Below are 19,828 nucleotides of genomic sequence, written 5' to 3'. Positions count from 1 at the left end.
GCGAACTTCGTCCTTCAGGGGAAGTGTGACCCCATCAAGGATGGGTTGACAAATTTCCTTCCTTAGACTTTGGGGACCCATCGCAAGTACTTCTGTTTTCTCTGGATTCAATCTGAGTTTGTTTTCCCTCATCCAGCCCATTACCGACTTCAAGCAGGCATTCAGAGGAGAGATGCCTTCGTTAGACACTGCATCAGTCGGAGACATAGAGAACCATATTTGGATGTCATCAGCATACTGATAGCACCTTGCCCCATATCTCCGGATGATCTCGCCCAGCGGTTTCATGTAAATGTTATACAGCATGGGGGACAAAATCGCTCCTTCAGGGACACCAGATGTCAGTTCCCTCTTAGAGGAGCAAGTGTCCTCCAGTTTCACCATCTGGAATCTGCCCGAGAGGTAGGAACAGAACCATTGAAGTGTAGTACCTCCAATTCCCATCTCTCTCAGGTGTTCCAGAAGGATACCGTGGTCGATGGTATTGAAAGCCGCTGAGATGTCGAAGAGCACTGGCAAGGTCACACTTCCCCTGTCGGCGCTCAGATGGAGATCGACTAAGGCGACCATGGCCGTCTCAACTCCATAGCCCGCTCTGAAGCCGGTTTGAAATGAGTCCAGATAATCGGTATCATCCAAGACAGCTTGGAGTTGGAAGGCAACCGCTCTTTCAATCACCTTGCCCAAGAATGGTAGCAGGGAGACCGGTCTATAATTATTTCTCAGCAGGGGGTCCAGGGAGGGTTTTTTCAGTAATGGTTTCACCACTGCTAGCTTCAGTTTAGATGGAAATTTTCCCTCCCAGAAGGATGCATCGATTATAAGATGTAACAGTGTGGTTACAGCATCACCTCCCTGGATGGTCAACCAAGAAGGGCAGGGATCGAGAGTGCACGTTGTCTTCCTTACACTTCCAAGGAGCTTGTCTACATTGGATCCATACTGATTTTAGTGACTTCAGTATGAAAGCATTATGTAAGCAGGGGAGTGGTGAAGGGATGTGGGAATATAGAGGTTTATATGTGAATATGCAACTGATTTTACATTATAAAGCAAGTTTGATCACAGCATAAACAAACAATTAAAATTTTCCATTAGGAAATCTTGGCTAGTAAATGGTAAAATTGTAAAAAAACTAGCTACTTGCACTAACACTGATGGTATAAGAAGTGCATTATTTAGAGACAATATCTCCCATTAGCAGAGTTTATGGCTCAATAAACAGCTCCCACAAGTTAAGAAATTCCACAGCCATAAAATCAAACTTATTAATGTTTGAAGATTTCATTCACACTTTCTTTGTTGGTGGTCTTAATAATGCTAAGGGAAACTGCTGTCTCAGGAAAAATATAAAATGAAAATGAATTCTTTAGACTGATCTAGAGATTTCTTACCTTCTCCATGACCAAAGTGATATAACAGTTGTGCTGCATCTTGCTTTTGACAGCAGGCAAAAGTGAGAGAGAGAGAGAGAGAGAGAGAGAGAGATTAGAAGCTAAGAAATAAAATAAAATCATTATGTGGATGGCATTTTTACCTTCCATTTTCCCACTGGTAACCTGGAGCATCAAATTCTTTTCTCTTGTCAATACATAATTTAAATTGCATAATAGCTTTTAAACAACTAAAATAAATCCCTTTAACCCTTTTCCAGCAGTTGTTATCCCCTTTACAGAGTACTTCATCTCTCTAGCTGACATAAAGTATCTTATTTATTCTTCTTCGTGGTCTCTGCGAATCATACAAATGGGTTTTACTGCGCCTGCGCAGTGTTGCTCGGAACTTCTAGAATCTCTGGGCAAAGTACACTTTGCAACTAAAAGGCAACTTTTTGGCGGTAACTCCGCCCACCCTTTATAAGGCCCCTGCCTTCCCGCTCTTTCCCCAGTTCCTTTTTTCCGCCGCGTTGGTGCTATTGGAACTTCGCTCTCTCTCTCTCGTTTGGATCTCTGGCTTCAATTTGGACTGTTTTTCGACTTTGCTGATTTCTCCTTCGCTTGACCTATGGACTGTTTTTGGATTACGCTTTGCTCTTCCCTCCGGATTTGTTCACTTCGTTCCTGATGTCTCCTCTGTTCAAGAAGTGTGACGTTTGCGGAGGCAAGGTCCCAGTACAGGACCCGCACTCGTCCTGCCTGCTTTGCCTGGGAAAGGATCACGACGTGAAGTCATGCCCTCTCTGCTGCTCTATGACTTCACAAGCAAGAAAAAATCGTGAGTCCAGGCTGACTTCGGCTATTGCCCAAGGCAAGGTTCGGGGGGAAGATTCACGACCGGCCTCGGCTCCGTCGACCTCTACTTCTGGGGTGGTTCCTGTGGTTCGGAGCAGCCCGGCGAGTGCCTCCTCAGCGCCTCCTGCCCTGCAAGGTGCGGCTTCTCATGTGGCCCGTGACCCAGACCGGTCCAGAGCCACCGACAAGTCCTCAAAGCGCCCTTGCAAACCGTCAGGGACCGAGGACTCCGGTTTGGTGGATCAGCCCAAGATGCCTCCGGTTGATCCAGCTTCATCTTCAAAGTCAAAATCATCGGACCCTCCGGCGACTTCGGGCTCGAAGCCGCCCAAGGCTTCCAAGAGGGCCGACAAGGCGTCGAAGTCCAAGGACGCGAGGCCGACGACTGATCCCAAGATGGCGCCAGCTGAATTGAGGGCTTCGACCTCAGGGTCGATTCAATCCACCCCCGCAAGGGGCGATGGCACATCCACTGCCACCACTTCCGGAGTGACTTCCATCACTGACCTTCAGGTCAACCCTTTCTTTCCTCCGGACTCACCCTTGCCACCGAGGAAAAAGCCCAAGACTCCTGAGGCACATAAGATCAAGACATCTAAGGGGAAAGACCCCTCTTCTCTCAAGAAAGATTCCAAACACCGGGATCAGTCCTCGTCGTCAAAGAGACACCGATCGCCCGACCATCACGCGCCCAAACAGGCCAAGAGGAGGCGATCTCCGGACCGGGAGGACGCTCCTTTACCGACCCCGAGTTGTGAAGACCTCTCTACCGTGCCTATAGGAGACCAAGAGCTCGTGCCTGTGGAGGTCCAAGAGCCCGAGCATCCACCTGACCGACGTCGTTCCCCGACTCGACATCGCTCTCCTACGCCATTGCCGACGCAACCTTTGGAGATTCCCTCGGAGGAGGAGATGGTCGAGGAAGATTTTTTCTATGACTCCGAGTCTGGAAACTACTATGTTGCGGTTTCCAAGGAGGTTGCCTTTAAAAGATTCAAGGCTAGGCGTCATGCTCAGGCAACTTGTCCCCAGGTTGCTGAGACACCGGTACCGAGACCTCCCAGACCGAGACGGTCGGACCCGGAGCCGGGCCCTTCCGATGTGACGCCTGCAGCAACGGTGACTGTTCCACCTCGCCAGCATAGGCCCAGTGACCACCCTGTAAGGCCTCCACCCCGTGACTGTTCGGATTCGGAGTCGGAGCCAGATGTAGTTCCTTCCTCGGAGGAATTGTCAGACGACGACTTGTCCCCGCAAGACTCTCCCCAGGACATGCATCGTCCCGAGCCAGCTTCCCCGACTGATGATCTGAGGACTTTCAATGAGCACATTATTAAGATGTCCAGGGCCCTGGACATCAAGTTGCAGTATCCAGAAGACGCAGCAAGTGACCCTGTGGAGCGTCGGGTACGTGGTCGAGTCCCAACTCCTCCATCGATTCCACTCCTTCCATCTTTGGAGACTCTCATAAAGAGGTCCTGGGATGCTCCAACCTCATTGGCAACCTCCTCCAGGAAAATTGAGACCCTGTATAGGGTTTCTCCAACGAGCTGTCCTTGGCTCTCCAGCCATCCTCGTCAGAATTCGGCTATTGTCGAAGGGGCCCAACTCAACGTCGCCCACAAACAGGCTACATCTCCCATAGACCAAGAGGCGCGCAAGGTTGATGGTCTAGCAAAAAAAGCCTACTCTGCTGCTTCCTTGGCGGTGAAGGCCATAAACTACACCGCATGCATGGGAGCCTACGTACAGGCCTTAATGGAGGATATTTCCCCCCTAATCCCTGAGGTCCCTGATGATACCCAAAGGAGACTAGTGGAGATTCGGGACGAGGCCCACTCCATAGGAGGCTGGTTAATCACTGCCTCACGAAACGTGGCCGAATGCGCGGGCAGGGCGATGTCAGCTTCCTTAGCCCTCCGACGCCATGCCTGGCTCCGCGGGACCGATTTGACGCCTGGGGTAAAGACGGCAATCGAGGACATGCCTCTGGATGGATCCGGCTTGTTCCATACCGAGAGAGACGATCGTCTCAATAGAAAATTCAAGCTTAAGGCGGCCGCCAAGAAGCACGGTATGTCCTCGTCGTCCGCCCCCCAATACCGCAAGAGACGCCAATGGCAACCTCAGGGCCAACAATTCAGACCCTTTCACCAGGACCGACAAGGTCAACACCAGGGCTCCCAACGCCCTAGATACCCATCTCAGTCTTCATCCTCATCCGGCAGGCGGGGGCCACAGGGCCGATACCGAAAGCCACACCGGCAGGGAACCGACCAGCCCAAAAAAGCCTCCTGAAGTGGAACCGCGCACTTCGTCGCTCCCTGCTTTTTGGACAGATTGAGGCCCTTTCTTAACATCTGGGCCTCAATAACAACTGACTCTTGGGCGCTTTCCATCGTCCGTAGGGGTTATGCCCTCGAGTTTCAGGACCTTCCCCCCACGGGGACCTTCCTCCCTACCCCACCCTCGGACACCCTTCTCGACGAAGTGCACGCCTTACTCCAAAAGGGTGCAATTTCCCCCCTAGACCGGAGCCAATGGCCAACAGCCTTTTTCTCCAGATACTTTATAGTGCCGAAGCCGGATGGAGGAGTTCGGCCCATACTAGACTTAAGGAAGCTCAACCACTTCCTCCAATACAAACGTTTCCGTATGGTGACTTTACCTTCCATTTTGCCTCTTCTACACCAGGGCCTCTGGTTTGCGACGATCGACCTCAAGGACGCATATTTCCACATAGGGATTCGTCAGTCCCACAGGAGATTCCTCGCCTTCGCCGTCGGCTCCGACGCTTATCACTACAACGTCCTGCCGTTCGGTTTGGCAACAGCTCCAAGAATTTTTACCAAGTGCCTAGCTCCAGTGGTGTCGTACCTCCACCAGAGGGGTCTCAGGGTGTTCCCCTACTTGGACGATTGGTTTCTAGCGGCTCCGTCTCAAGGGGAACTCCTCCGGTCCATCACATTCACACTCACACTCCTCCAATCACTGGGATTGGTGATCAACTTCGACAAGTCGCACCTGACTCCGACGAGACAGGTCAAGTTCATCGGTGCTCTCCTGGATTCGAACTCTTGCATAGCGTCACTACCTCGAGACCGCTTCCAGACCCTATCCGTCACGCTCAACCCTTTTCTCAGATTCAGAAGGGTGAGGGCCAGGGACGTCCAGGTGGCGCTGGGCCACATGGCCTCCACGACCTTTGTGACGCCGTGGGCGAGACTTCGGCTACGTCCCCTACAAAGATGGTTCCTTTCCGTCTTCAATCCAGTGGTGGACTCTCCACTCAAATGGCTCACCGTCCCGAGGCCGGTGGCCTCCTCCCTACAGTGGTGGCGCGAACCTGAAAACGTTTGCGCCGGATTACCTTTCGTCCCGCCCCAGCCACAGCTGACACTCACCACAGATGCATCCCTGGACGGCTGGGGCGCCCACCTCCTCGAGTTGGTAGTCAAAGGGAGATGGTTGCCGGTAGAGCAACATCTCTACATCAACGCCCTCGAGAAGCTCGCGGTGGAGAAATCGTTGAGGGCATTCGAATCGGTGTTGCAAGACAAGGTGGTGCTTCTCAGAACAGACAACACAATGGTACTGTTCTACATAAACAAGCAGGGAGGTACCAAGTCCCTTACCCTACTCGACATCACGATGCGGATATGGAACTGGTGCATCCCGAGGGGAATCCACCTCCATGCCATTCACCTTCCAGGGGACGACAACAAACTGGCAGACAGACTCAGCAGGGAGACGTCTGTATCCCACGAATGGAGATTACACCCGGACTCAATAGCACAAATATTTCGGCGATGGGGGACTCCCCAAATCGACCTTTTTGCAACCGGGTCCAACACTCACTGTCCCCAGTTCTGTTCCAGAACGCGCTGCGAAGGATCCCTTGGAGATGCGTTTGGCTTCACTTGGGCGGGATGCCTGCTATACGCCTTTCCACCGCTCCCGCTAATCGTTCGAGTGGTGTCCAAGATGATGTCGGACCGGTCGAATGCGATCCTCATCACCCCGTGGTGGCCCAGACAGCCATGGTTCCCATCCCTCCTGCACCTGTCGGGGGAGATGTTTCTCTGGATCGATCCTCGTCCGGACCTGCTGACGATCCAGAACGGCCAGGTTCGCCATCCCGACATCGACAGCCTGCCCTTGGTAGCGTGGAGGCTCCATCCCTAGCGTCGCTACCTGACTCGGTACGGACGGTGATCCAGGCTGCTCATAAACCTTCCACCCAAAGGTCCTATGCGTCCAAATGGAGAAGGTTTTCCAGGTTCCTGTCCGACAGAGACGTCGATCCGGACCAGATCTCCACCCCGGTGGTGTTGCAGTTCCTGATGGCACTTTTGCAGGAGGGCCTTTCCCTCACATCTATCAAGTGCTACCTTTCGGCCATTTGTTCCCATTTTCAGTTTGCAGACAAACCTTCTTTTTTCAGGGACCCGTTGGTCAAGGCTTTCCTTAAGGGTTGTGCTAACCTATACCCGCCGGTGTCGGCACCAACCCGGCTTGGAGTCTGGACGCTGTCTTATCAGCTTTACAATCCAAGCCCTTTGAACCCATGGCCACTACGGACTTGAGACTATTAACTTGGAAAACTGCTTTCCTAGTGGCCATTACCTCTGCCCGCCGTGCGGGCGAACTTTGTGCTTTGCGGAGAGACCAGCCCTATTTAAGGTTTCATAAGGACAAGGTGGTTCTCCGTACCGATATCACCTTCTTGCCTAAGGTGGTGTCGACCTTCCACATGTGTCAGGACATTGTGCTACCTACCCTGGCCTCGAACCCGACCACAGAGGTCGAGCGGGCTTTGCATACCTTGGATGTTAGGAGGGCTCTGGCCTTCTACTTGGACAGAACGTCGGGTTCGAGTCGGTCCGAGAGACTGTTCCAATGTTACTCGGTACCGAAAAAGGGTCTGCCGGTGTCACCGCAGAGGTTCTCCAAATGGGTGGCTGCGACCATCCACCTCTGCTATGAACTTTTGGGTAGACCTCTCCCCACCAGGGTATGGTTGCATGCAACAAGGGCGGTAGCAGCATCCTCCGCTTTTTTGTCTGGGGTTTCTCTGGAGGATGTTTGCAAGGCTGCTGTCTGGTCCCAGCCTATGACATTTGTTAAACATTACAGACTGGACACAAGGGCCAGGCGGGACGCAGCTTTTGGTAGAGCTGTCTTGATTTCTGGGTTGCATTGATTACCATTTATGCATCTTGATGTTGTGTTGATGTTTGTTCCCAGCACGTGCTCAAGCTGTGCTCATGCCATTGCTTTATGCTAAATCACTGCATACATAATTGGGTTATTGCTTACAGGAGTTGCATCTCCTTCTGTCATACCTATGGTTAAAGTACAAATGACTGACAGTATGGGTGGTTTGTTTTTGACAAGTTTATTGTTAATAATAAACAACATTGGTTCACTTCACTTGTGGTCCGGACACTCCCTCCGCCGCTTACCTAAGCTTGTCAGTCTAAACCCATTTGTATGATTCGCAGAGACCACGAAGAAGAAGGACAGGTTGCTTACCTGTAACAGTATTTCTTTGAGTGGTCATCTGCGAATACATACAAATCCCGCCCATCCTCCCCTCAGTGTCCTGCTCTTGATTGGCTCATTCTTCGCTTACACAGCGGAAAAAGTTGGAACTGGGGAAAGAGCGGGAAGGCAGGGGCCTTATAAAGGGTGGGCGGAGTTACCGCCAAAAAGTTGCCTTTTAGTTGCAAAGTGTACTTTGCCCAGAGATTCTAGAAGTTCCGAGCAACACTGCACAGGCGCAGTAAAACCCATTTGTATGCGCAGATGACCACTCGAAGAAATACTGTTACAGGTAAGCAACCTGTCCTTCATTATTATCTTATGATATAAAGTATCTTATTGAATTTTATTTTATTTTAGAGCCTGAAGGTCAATCATTCTTTTATAGCAAGGAAGAAACATTTTCTTTTTGTTTGGAACTGAGATGGAGATTAATGAAATCAACTGAAAAGACACTCAGTCCTTCCTATATATAGAGAAAACCTACCACAATTCAGATGTCAAAAAATACATTCTAATGTGCCATGACTTCATTTTTCTAAGCAATCAGGAATGTAATTATACCAACAAACTGTCTTGTAGAAATACATTCATAATGTTGCTATGCTTGATTTGCCACTCACCCTAAATAGCTAAGAGCTTTTCCATTTGCTCCAACTTAATTTGCACAAAAAAGCTTTATCAGCACAGGTTCCCTCCCCAATCCACTTCACCTACAAATACTGTGGATTACTTAACACTGTTTTTCATTGATTGGGTTTGCCATTTTGCCTGAATGTAGTTCTAAAGAATTAGCCATCTTTTAAACCGCTATTGAGATTCATGTTTTTGACCTCTGGGGTCTACTTGGTCTTTAGGGTATTCCTATCTTTACCATGGTGATTGCTCTCTTAGCAGCCCAGGGATTAACTTCTTCAAGCCACCCAGAACACCATCTTTTCATTGCTCCACTAATACCTAAAGCTGTGATATAATGTACAAAATTTACATTTGTTTTTATTTAACTCCATTTCTGTTCAAACTTTTAGCAATATATATTTGGAGAACAATTGCATCGCACAGATAACTTGTTCCAAGGATATTGTGCAAATAAATCTGCACATTTCAGGTACACAAATATTTGGCAGGTGATACTATAATGCTGCTTAGCAGCTTGACCAACACAAGCCTCTTCAAATGTTCCAAACTGAACACGTCACTTGACCTCCAATGAGGTAGATTCATTGGGTCTCGTGGAATTACTCTAGTGCATGTGCACATGGTGGAGGTCACATAGGTGGCGAGCAAGTGCCACACATAAACCACAAACAGCTCCCAAGCCCCCACCCACTCATAGCAATTTTCATCCAGATGTAATTCAAAGACATAGCTGTGTTAATCTGGAAAATCAGTACACAAAAGGATTTTGTAGTGCCTTTGAGACTAACTGGAAGAAAGAAGTTGGTAGCATGAGCTTTCAAAGACTTGAGCCTCCTTTCTACATGCATCTGAGGAAGTAGGCTCAAGTCTACAAAAGCTCATACTACCAACTTCTTTCAGTTTGTCTCCAAGGTGCTACAAGATCCCTTTGCATACTCCTCCAGGTATGTTAAACTTTAGGCTTCTCAATAAAACTGGACAATAAAATTCATTGCTAAATAGAGCATGTTGTGTGTTATGGGTAATTCTTTGTCAGAAGTCTTCCTTGGTCCATTCTCTTCTTGACTGAGGCCTGGGCCATCTCTTCCATAGTAAGGCAAATGTAAACATGGTGAATGAAGGTTTTGTATTTTGAGAAAGGATTATCTGAATCCCAAACACAGTGTGGGAAAGAGAACCATTGTTGTAATTAAGGTGACTCACTATAGTTGCAGGCTTTTCATCTCAGTAATGTTCATATTCTAAATGGTTTAAGTCCATTCACGAGAAGTTATGCCTGTTTATAGTGGATACAGAGAACACTTCTGAATCATTTACAATTAGGAATGGGGAAGAAATTTACTAGAATTTTTCAAACAAAAATACACATTCCACACCTCCAGAGACAGTCAATTGAATGCAATGTATCTTGTTTCAAAAATCTGCACATGTGTGAAGCTTGCAATACATTTTAGGGGATGGGCGATGTATCCCAAACCACTCTATGAGGAAATCCAGATGGTGTCATTTTTGACCCTCCATCTCAATCAGTCTAAATTGTTATTTTCTCTTTACTGCTGTCTGTGATGCTTCATTTTACTTATGGCATCCAAATGGAAGACTTGCTGATATCATCATAATTGCACAAGTCCTTGTCCACATTTGGGATTGCACTCCTCCCCTCCAAACAAATCCAGCCCCTTCCCAACCCTGTGCATCTCAATGACTTCAAGGATATCATCTTCATTCTTCCAAAGTGCTGGGACCTTGGCAACTGCCTGAAAGGGCTAACTCTTTAACACCAGCCCTGCTGTTAACGTCTCCGTTGTGAGATAGAAATAAGGATAACTGACACAGCATAAGCTGCTCTGTCATCGAGCAAGAGGCCTGCAGTGTAAAAATTACTTGCAACCTCTGAGTCCAGTGAAAACTCCATGATAGGAGACAGGAATGGTTTGTGAAAGTACAAGGACCTATTTACATATCACTAACAATGGAGTCACTGCAAACCCAGACAACAGCTACATTTTTACATAGGTCAGAGTGACCTCCATTCCTCATTAGCCAAAAGCTACCCGTTAAATGTTTGGAAGGATAACCCTTCCAGCAGCCGTCATGAACTATGAAGATTTGCTAAAGAGTTGTACAAGAGCATGAGAAAGTAAATCCCCTCAGTATGAACACTACAAATCAGTGACTACAATCAGTGCAATATTTTTGGCTTTTAAATGAAGCAGCAGTAGGTTCTGATTTTATAAATGGCAATTCACTTTGATGTCCATTGTATATATGTATTTAATTATTTATTTCAAGGAATTATATCCCACCTTTCTCCCACAATGGGATTCCATGGCCATGAACAAAAATAGCACCAGGCATCTTCCTATCATTTTCTACTGTTATGACTTGTATTGTTCAACAAGCAGGCCCAGAACTTGCGGGGAAAGTCATTTTCAACTACCATTCACCATTGGGGGATTTTGTAAGTTGTAGTCCAAAAAAGTAACTTATCCAAGTTATAAACAGGTCAAGATATAGTTAATATCTCAGGAGGTTGATCAACCACATCAAACACAAGTTGAGAAGTTGAGTAGAAGAACTGGAATTGCCTGTAAGATCAGAATTAGATTTTATGACACAATCATATGGATGATTGAATGTTGGGCTGAATAACATATTTGTAAAGATGCAGCACCACAGACTTTCATCTAGCTGCTCAGAGCTTGTTTGAAGCAACTTATTTGAGGTTGATAGGTTGGACTACATTTATATTTTCAAACTGAGCTTTCATGTTGAATTCATAACCATTGCCTGAATAAAATTAGTGCTGCCAATATAATAGTACTCCCCAGGACAATGAGGTGGGAATTTGCCTCATGCAATCAAAAACTTTACTGATTGATTGACTGATTGATTGCAGTTCTATATTGCCTCCTAGCTCACGGGGACTCCTGAGCCGATGAACAAATAAAAACCAATTAAAACAATATAGAGATAAAAACATTTGAAAAACACATTAAATTACTACCAGTCCTGAAGAATAGCAAAATGAGGACTCAGCAAATGCAAATGAGAAATCACCCATTTGGTCAGGTATCAGGAATAAACTCTTCTAGAACATAGCCCAAAAAAACCCACAAAAAACTATGGATGCCAGCCATGAAAGCCTTCAACTTCACACATTAAATTACTCTTTAAAAACTTCTAAAAGCAATCTATAAACTATATTAAATCTAGTTTTGGAACAGTTAAAACAGTAGTTTTATTGAATGTCATGTGGAAATAGACTGTTTTGGCTCCCCGCTGGAAGTTTAAAAGAAATGTGGCCAGTCCAGCTTCCTGGGGTAGGGAGGTCCACAGTTGAGGTGGTGCTACATAGAAAGCCCTGCTATGTGTACCCACCAAACTAAATTCTTGAGGTGTTGGGACAGAGCCTCATCTGAAGAGGTCAAATTTCCAGCAGGCTCATATGGGAGGAAGGAGTCTTTCGGATATCTTGGTCCCCAAGTCATTTAGGGGCTTAGGATGAGTTGGCATTGTCTGAAATGGCCTCCAGAAAATTCATAGGGCAAAAAGAGGTGTTCTCCAGGTGATAGGGAATAACCTTGTAGAGAGGATTCCAATGAAATCAAAGCCTATTCTTGCATGCTGTAAGCCACCACATATGCTTCACACAGAGCCTCTGGATAGAAAATTGGCAGCCCTAGTATTGATATTCTGGTAACTTTTAAGGCCAGCTGAGAAGTTTCCTCTTTTGCTAAGGACACTGTTAGCACTTATCTGGACATTGGTGGGAGTTAGGAAGGGGGAGGATTGTGCAGAAGCCATTGACGTAGTATTTCTCTTTGACCACAAAGAAAATACCCTTGAAAAAGAAGCTAAGGTTACCTAGTCTTTTATGGTTGACCTTCTTCAAGTCAGCCTCATTCATCCTCCTTCCTATGCAGATAGAATTGGATTTTCAACTACATACACAAAGCTGGGTGGCAAGGAAGCAATTCCTAGAGATGAGCACATGAATTTCTCCAGAAATGTTTGCAAATGGAAATGCAATCTGTAAATAACCTCCTGACAGATGTGTTGCTTCTGAAAGGTGACTCCTAAAAGCCAAAACTACATGCAGTGCTGCTCATTTTAAAGCAGAGGAAACCCATAGTGAACCACTAACTGATGTAAGGTACGTATTTGCACAACTACCCTGTATAAACAGAGTAGCAGCTGGGGAGAAATAAACCTATCTCTGTTGACTCCTAAACCAAAGCAGTTCTTGTGAGCATGTGTAGGATTGGGCTCAAACTCCATGTTTCCCGCATGACTTTTATCACATTTTAAAGAAAGGGCATAGCACCCTGCCAAAGATGAGCCCATAGCTGACAGACAATGAACATAATAGCCTTGTCCTTTGTTGCACATGATCAGAAGTTATCCAGGCTTGACTTAACCTCCCATGGTTTCCAGGATGATAGATACAGTTCCAAGAAAGAGTAATTTCCCAAGAACACAAAGGGAGTGGGAACCAACAGTCTGCCAAGTCTATCATACTGGCTTATCCCTAAATCACCACCACCAGCACCAGCACCATCTTTTTTTTTAATTAAAAATATCTTTATTCAGTTCTAAAATGTAACAATGACAAACAGAACAGCCAGAATAAAACAGAAACAAAACCACTTACAATAAAACAATACTAAACAAATAGAACATTATACACATTAAAAAAGACTTACAACTTATACTTACTAAAAGTATATAGCTCTCTATAATATTATTACCCCCTTTAAGTTAAACATTTTGTTTTCACCAAATCATTCACCAAATTATTTCTAAACTCTAAAATCACTATGAATACCACCTAAGATCCAAAACACACTGCATAAATAATCCAGTTCGACACTGCTTTAACTGCCCTTGTTCACCAATTGTTGCTGGCACTGACTGGGAACTCAAGCTTGCTGCCACTGATGGGACCATCACAAAATGGAGCCTTGAGCACCATGGGATGAGCTTACCAGGGAAAGGGTGCAGGAGAGAGTCTTCACTGATTCCACCTCTCCTCCCTTGTAGCCTCTTCTGTTGCCACCTCCTGAATCTATTGTGGAGGGCAGTGGAATGGTGTTATTTTTAAATTTTCAAGCATTTGGGGGACTCGTGGTTCTGGTAACAACCTCTCCCCATCACACATTTTTTTTAAAGATTGGGAAGTGGGGGGCTTCAGGGGCCACAATGTGAGATCTGGGGGGACATGAGGCACGTGAGCTAGAATTTGCCCACCCCTGCTCTAGAATGCAGGGAAGGGACCAAAGAAAGGTAGGAGGAAAATGAAATACTGCCTGCACCAACTCCAGTGAAGATCTGGAGGTATTTTCTAATTTCAAAAATGTGAAAATAGTTTGTGTCAAACATTCTTTTATATATTACCACTCTAAAAATATTCTTGAAGAAATACAATACACAGTGAAAGTTATTCTGCTTTAGAACCGAAATCAATGTTTTTGTGGTGTATACATGAAATTTGTGTCTTTCCATAGGATAAAGAGCAGTTATGATGTTTAATATGGAGGAAAAAATTCAAAACAAATGATGTTTAAGCGGCATGTCCTACCATTAGAGAGAATGAGGTAGTTGGTGGAAGCAAAGGCCTGTGTGCTAATGGGGCCTGCTGGTTACCACAGAGGCTTTTAAGTAATTGTCCTATCAGCCTGGTACATACCACCAAGAAGGCGGCGTAATGGCCATACAGGGGCCGCCATCATGACCTAAGCAACATTCAGTGTATAGACATCACTGCGCATCGCTTCCGTCATGAGTGTGCCCTGTTTTCTCTGGGTTCTTTTTGGGGCAGAGGGACGCCGCACAGTTTGGAAAACCGGCCGCCTTCAGCCCGCCCTTTTGGGAGGTATTTACCAGGCCATGATTAGTGTTGCATTCCCTCCAACTGTCCTAATTTGGCAGGGACAGTCCTTATTTGTCCTCTGTCACCCACTTTTTCAGATGTTTTTTAAATGCCTCAGTTTCCCATTCCTCCTCCCACTTTCCCTTTTTGGGCTCAGTTTACTTTAGTTGCTGAAAACTGAATTCAAAGTGCAAAAGGAATTTGCATTCAGTTTACTCAGCAGAGAGGATAGGACAAGAGTGCCCTTCCCAGTCACCTTGACCAAAAGTGCACTGCTGCAGTGTCTCCTACTTTGTCTGTTCTTCCTCATTAATAACTTTGGCTGTCTTGGTCACATTCTGACATTGCTTGGCCACATGTCCTGGTTTTCATCTGTGAAATGTTGAAGGGTTGAATGTTGAAGTAAACTTCTGTGTCAAGTATGGTCCACTTTTGTACACAGAATGGAAGGAGGTGCCACTTAGCACTTGCCTCAACTGCCTGGAGTCTTACATACAGGTGCATATCCATGAACTCATGATTTTCCAAAGTATGGGTAGCTACGTATTTATGTTTATAAACAATCAACACTGAAAATTCAGAGTGCTATTACAGTCAGCTCTCCTTATCCACAGATATTTTATCCACTGATTCAAGCATCGATGGTTTGAAAATATTCCCAAAAGTATATAAAGGACACCATTTTACTATGCCATTGTATTCAGTGGGACTTGAGCATCCACAGATTTTGTTATCCACAGGGGGTCCTGGAACCAAACCCCAGCAGATAGCCAGGGCCCACTGTATTTCATCTTTATGAATGCTGACTTCAATGTGTGTGTGTGTGTGTGTGTGAAAGAGAGAAATGATAATAGCCCTATACTGTCCCATGACTGGAAATGTGTACAATTCATAACAAGAGTCTATGTGACCGTAGAGACCCGGCACGATGCACTGGTTTGAGTGCTGGACTCTGGGAGATCAAGGTTCTAATCACCACTCAGCTATGGAAACCCACTGGGTAACCTTGAGCAAGTCACATTCTCCCAGCCTCGGGGGAGACAAAGGCAAATCCCCGCTGAATAAAGCCTGCCATGATAAGTTTGCCTTAGGATCACTATAAGTCAGAAGCAAATTGTAGCCCGAAAAACCCACAAAAAACTATAAATTGTAGACACTCATCCACAACAACACATGACTGTCCTTAAGCAGTGACAAACACTTGCCAAAGATTTGGCAGGGCATAACTGTACATAGTTGATCTCCCTTGAATAAACAGCCAGAGTTGCAGGGCAACACACAAATGAATTGGTGGTGGGCAGCTTTAAACCTCTTTCAGGTTATGTGAGAACCATGTGCTGCCATTTTGGTTTTTTTTGGGGGGGGGGGGATGTGGAAGGAAAATGTCTGGAGAAAAATTTTAATTGTTTTTTTTTGGCAGCTCCAGGGGCCACACTTTGGGGGAGCCATAGGCCCCATTGTATGCACCCCTTCGCTATGCCATGGCACTCCTCATACAGATTTCATGGTGGTTGGTGCGAAAGATGGATTCTCTCTTCTCTTAAGTAATAAACTAAGGAGGAGTGATTGTGATTAAGATTGTGTCAAGGCCAAAAGTAAAAGCCTGTCTCCCCGCATGTCTCCCCCTTCCACTTTTTAATTCCTTCAGTGACAGCAAAATTATGCAGATAACAGTAAATACAGCAACAATACTATGTAGTGGCCAAACCCACTCTCAGATAATCAGTTTTCAATGGAGTATATGAACCTCAACGTGTAATTGCCTACACTACAACTCTAAAAAAAGGACTTTAATAAGAAACTCAGGCATCCACGGGAGAGAACAGATCAGAGAAACAATTAAGAATTCTTTAGAGCAACAATTAAAAATCAGATCAAACTGCTAAGTTTTCAGTTGGTGCTCTTTCTGTGCCTTTGGAGATAATGTCCTCTCCATTCTGTGAAAAGTTTCACCTGCTGAAAAGCCAACTATCAAAAGCACTACTGGACATTATTTTTCTGACCAGACAACAACCCTAGGATAAAACTCTATAGCTCCAAATAAAGGTTAGTTGGAGACCCAATTGCTAAATCATCATGCTAAAACTTCTGTCTGTTGGAAAGGAATAACTGATTTTCCTGAGGACAAGCTTCATTAATAAAATGTTCCACTGACCATCATGAGACACTGAATAAGATTTATATTACCAAAGTATTGTTGGGGTGGGGGGTGGGGGGGGGGGGAGAGACAGAAGCAGCTAATTCTAAGCATCCCCATTCATCCCACCCTAAATTTACAAAGTTTCCAATGGAGCCAAACTTCCTTCACAGCCTTGAGAAAAATATTCGGGAGGAGGTAGGGGGGAGAAAACCCTGCCATAGTAAAGTGTAAAAGATAATTCTAAATAAAACTCTAAATAACATGTTCTTTTCCCTCTCTCCCCCCCTCCCTCTCTCTCTCTCTGTGTGTGTGTGTGTGTGTGTGTGTGTGTGTTTAAAATCATGTTTATACTGGAGAAATATGTACTTTTCCCTTCTAGGCAAATTAAAACCAGCTGAAATTGCTTTATTCAAACCTTTTTCTCCTACGTTTTCTTTAGACAAGGATAAAAGATTTTGCTCCCACTGAGAACTTTCCCCAAAGAAAGCAGCCCATGACAGCAAGGTAGTTATAATGCAGATCATGTTTTCTTGTGCCCTTAAGTTGAATTCTTGCAATTTATGGCATTTCTCAACTATTTGCTTGCCTCTCAGGAGAGAATAATCTTGCTCTACTGGAAGCTGGGTTCGATGAGAAGAATAAACAAACCTTCCTCCATGGTCAAGCAGGGTTTCCTAATATCCATGCAGTCCAATTCTAAGCATGTTTACTCAGAAATATGTCGAACAGATTTCAGGGAGGATTTACTCCTAAGGAAGGCACACATAGGATTGCAGCCTTCGTTTCAACAGAATTAACTAGAAAAGGTGCTGAATTCTTTGTTGTGATGCTCTTGTTGCAAGTGCCACGTTGCAGCATTCTACACCTTCCTGTATAAGTACTCATCAAGTCTGTATAAGTGTACTGTGTCTTACAAATGGTAATTGGATGACATACTTCCCAAACAACTTCCCCCAAAGTGTTGAGAGAACTGCCAGTTTTGAAGATTTTTTGTTATCATAACTGATGGCAATTCTTATGGATACAACTTGCCCTTTTCATTATTTTACTCAGTAATAACAATTGCAAGATAATTAATCAATGTTAATTTATTGATTGAATAATGGGATTTCTAATGCTTAAGAAAGCCCTTCTGAGAAGAACAGAGCAACAGGAAGACTTGTTGCACTTTGCAGAAGTCTTTGGGGGAGTATTCTGAGCATATTTTTGTGCATTCTTGTCTGCAGAAGACATCTTTTCTATGCAGGAAGCAGTGTGGTGTGCACAAAAACACATTTCTATGTAGGGAACATGTTTTCTGCACACAAACACACACAAACACACATGATTTCTGAATAGAAAAAGTGTTATTATTGCATGAAATAATAAATACAAAAATTTTTGTTTTCTCTTATGTTAGGGAGAATGCTATGGAAAATATTCATCTTTGCATGCAATAATGAAGAATGTGAATATTTACATCCCTAATCAATAGGCATATTATGACAGGCTAAGCAAATTGTACTTATTGGTTTGCAATTGTTGTGTGTTGCTTTTTAGCTGTGGTAAGAAATATATTAGAAAAGGTAGGACAGAAGAATAAATAAAACTTAAAAACACCCTTCCACAACTTGGTGCCTTCCATATACTTAGAAGTATAGTGCCTATCTGCCCTGGCCACTTTGTCAACAAATGGAAGTTGTTAGCCTCCTTACACTCCTCCTTTTTTGATATCAGAAATGCAGGTTAATTTGCCTCTCTATGACCATACTGTGAGCACCATTACTAGGATTCCTTCATTGCATGTAAGCTAGCAATAGGAGTTGCTTGGGCCCTGTTTTTCCAAGCATCATTGAGGATGTGTGAAATGCCCACAATGGGATGATACCAAGGAGTCAATGGCCCTGGCATCTTTGCTTGCTAATCTGTCTGACTTCAGAAATGCGCTTCTATCACTCATATTCACACCCCATTCTGAAAAATGACTTCAAAGTGATTCAAACCCATTTCAAAGGAAGCATCCACATTTTCTATACCCTGAATTTTTCCCCAGGGCTAAAATTTCCTATATATACCATGCTTTCCTTTGTTTCCCTGGCCTAGTCCAGTATCAAACATCCATGCTGCTTGGCTAACCCTTCTTTCACTTGCCAATTTCTGTTTGCCTCAGGAGTGAGTTCCTTTCATCTCTGGACCTGTAACAAAAAGAGCAACTATTCCATTCAGGTGCAGCATTTCCATTAGTTTGGCCTTCTCTGTTCCAAAATAACACATTTGAATTTCTTAGTCCTCGTGAGTGTGTGTGGTTGTATGTCTTGGATGATTGTTGATTTCTCCTTTTTACAATAAACTAATTAGAAGCCTACCTATGGAATTCCTCATGTTTCTGGACTTGATATACATAGAGACTGGATCCCATGGCTCAGTAACTCAGCCACTACCACTAAGCTAATTCACAATTCCCAAATATACATTGGTATTTGAGTGTCCTTTTTGGACATGTGTATAATCCAGGGTTACAAATGATGGGGGCTGTAGTCCTGAAATCATCTGGAAAGTGCTTGGAGGGGATATCTGTTTCAGAACTTTGCACGATCCAAGATTCTTGTGACTCAAGGGTTCTCTCTTCCATTGTGAGACTTCACACCCCTCAATGACGTCTAAGCAGCAGCAGCAGAACTCACCACAGCTTCTCTGTTTCCCTTGTGCCACGTTTTTGCAGGCCACAAAGAAGGGCTTCAGAGAATCCACTTCAAAACAGTGGAAGCTCCTCAAGAAACAAGAGTGAAAGAAGAAAGCTACCTGTTAGTTGTCTTCTAAACAGTACTGCAGGATCTATTTGTATTTTCAAAGTTGTTGATCAATGTCTAGTTTCTGTGGCTATTGAGGTTAGCCTTGTATTGCACAGGATCTGTTTCTACTGTGTTTTGGCAGCATTTGAACATTTGGAAAAAAGATTTGAACACAGGGACGTAGCCAAGGGGGGGGGGATCTTGGGGTCCGGACCCCCCCCCCCTTCCATTAGAAAAATGAATGGTGTGTGCTGCTGCGCCGCTGCACCCAAGCACCATTATAATGGTGGCACTTAGTCTGGACCCCCCCTTCCTAAAATCCTGGCTACGTCCCTGTTGAACAGGACAGAATTTGAAATGAATCAACAATCATATGAAAAATAAAGTTTGAAAAACCAAAAGGGCAGACTGTGGGGGATCACTGTTGTGTGATGGCTGAAAGGCCATATTTCAGACCAGACAATCCTATTTCAGGGGTACATTAATCTATGAGATCCACATAGGCTCTGTATATCAAGAATAATTTCAAATGATCTTGACCCTGTTCACCCTCTGTGATGGAAAGGAACTCTTGCCAGACCATCTTTAGACTAATCCCAAACTGAAGAGCACATGAAAGAAGTTTTGCCAA

This window comes from Sceloporus occidentalis, unplaced genomic scaffold (assembly GCF_023333645.1).
Source record: "Sceloporus occidentalis isolate IW3139 unplaced genomic scaffold, rSceOcc1.0.p SCAF_2, whole genome shotgun sequence".
Lineage (NCBI taxonomy): Eukaryota > Metazoa > Chordata > Lepidosauria > Squamata > Phrynosomatidae > Sceloporus > Sceloporus occidentalis.
This window is presented reverse-complemented; position numbering follows the sequence as displayed.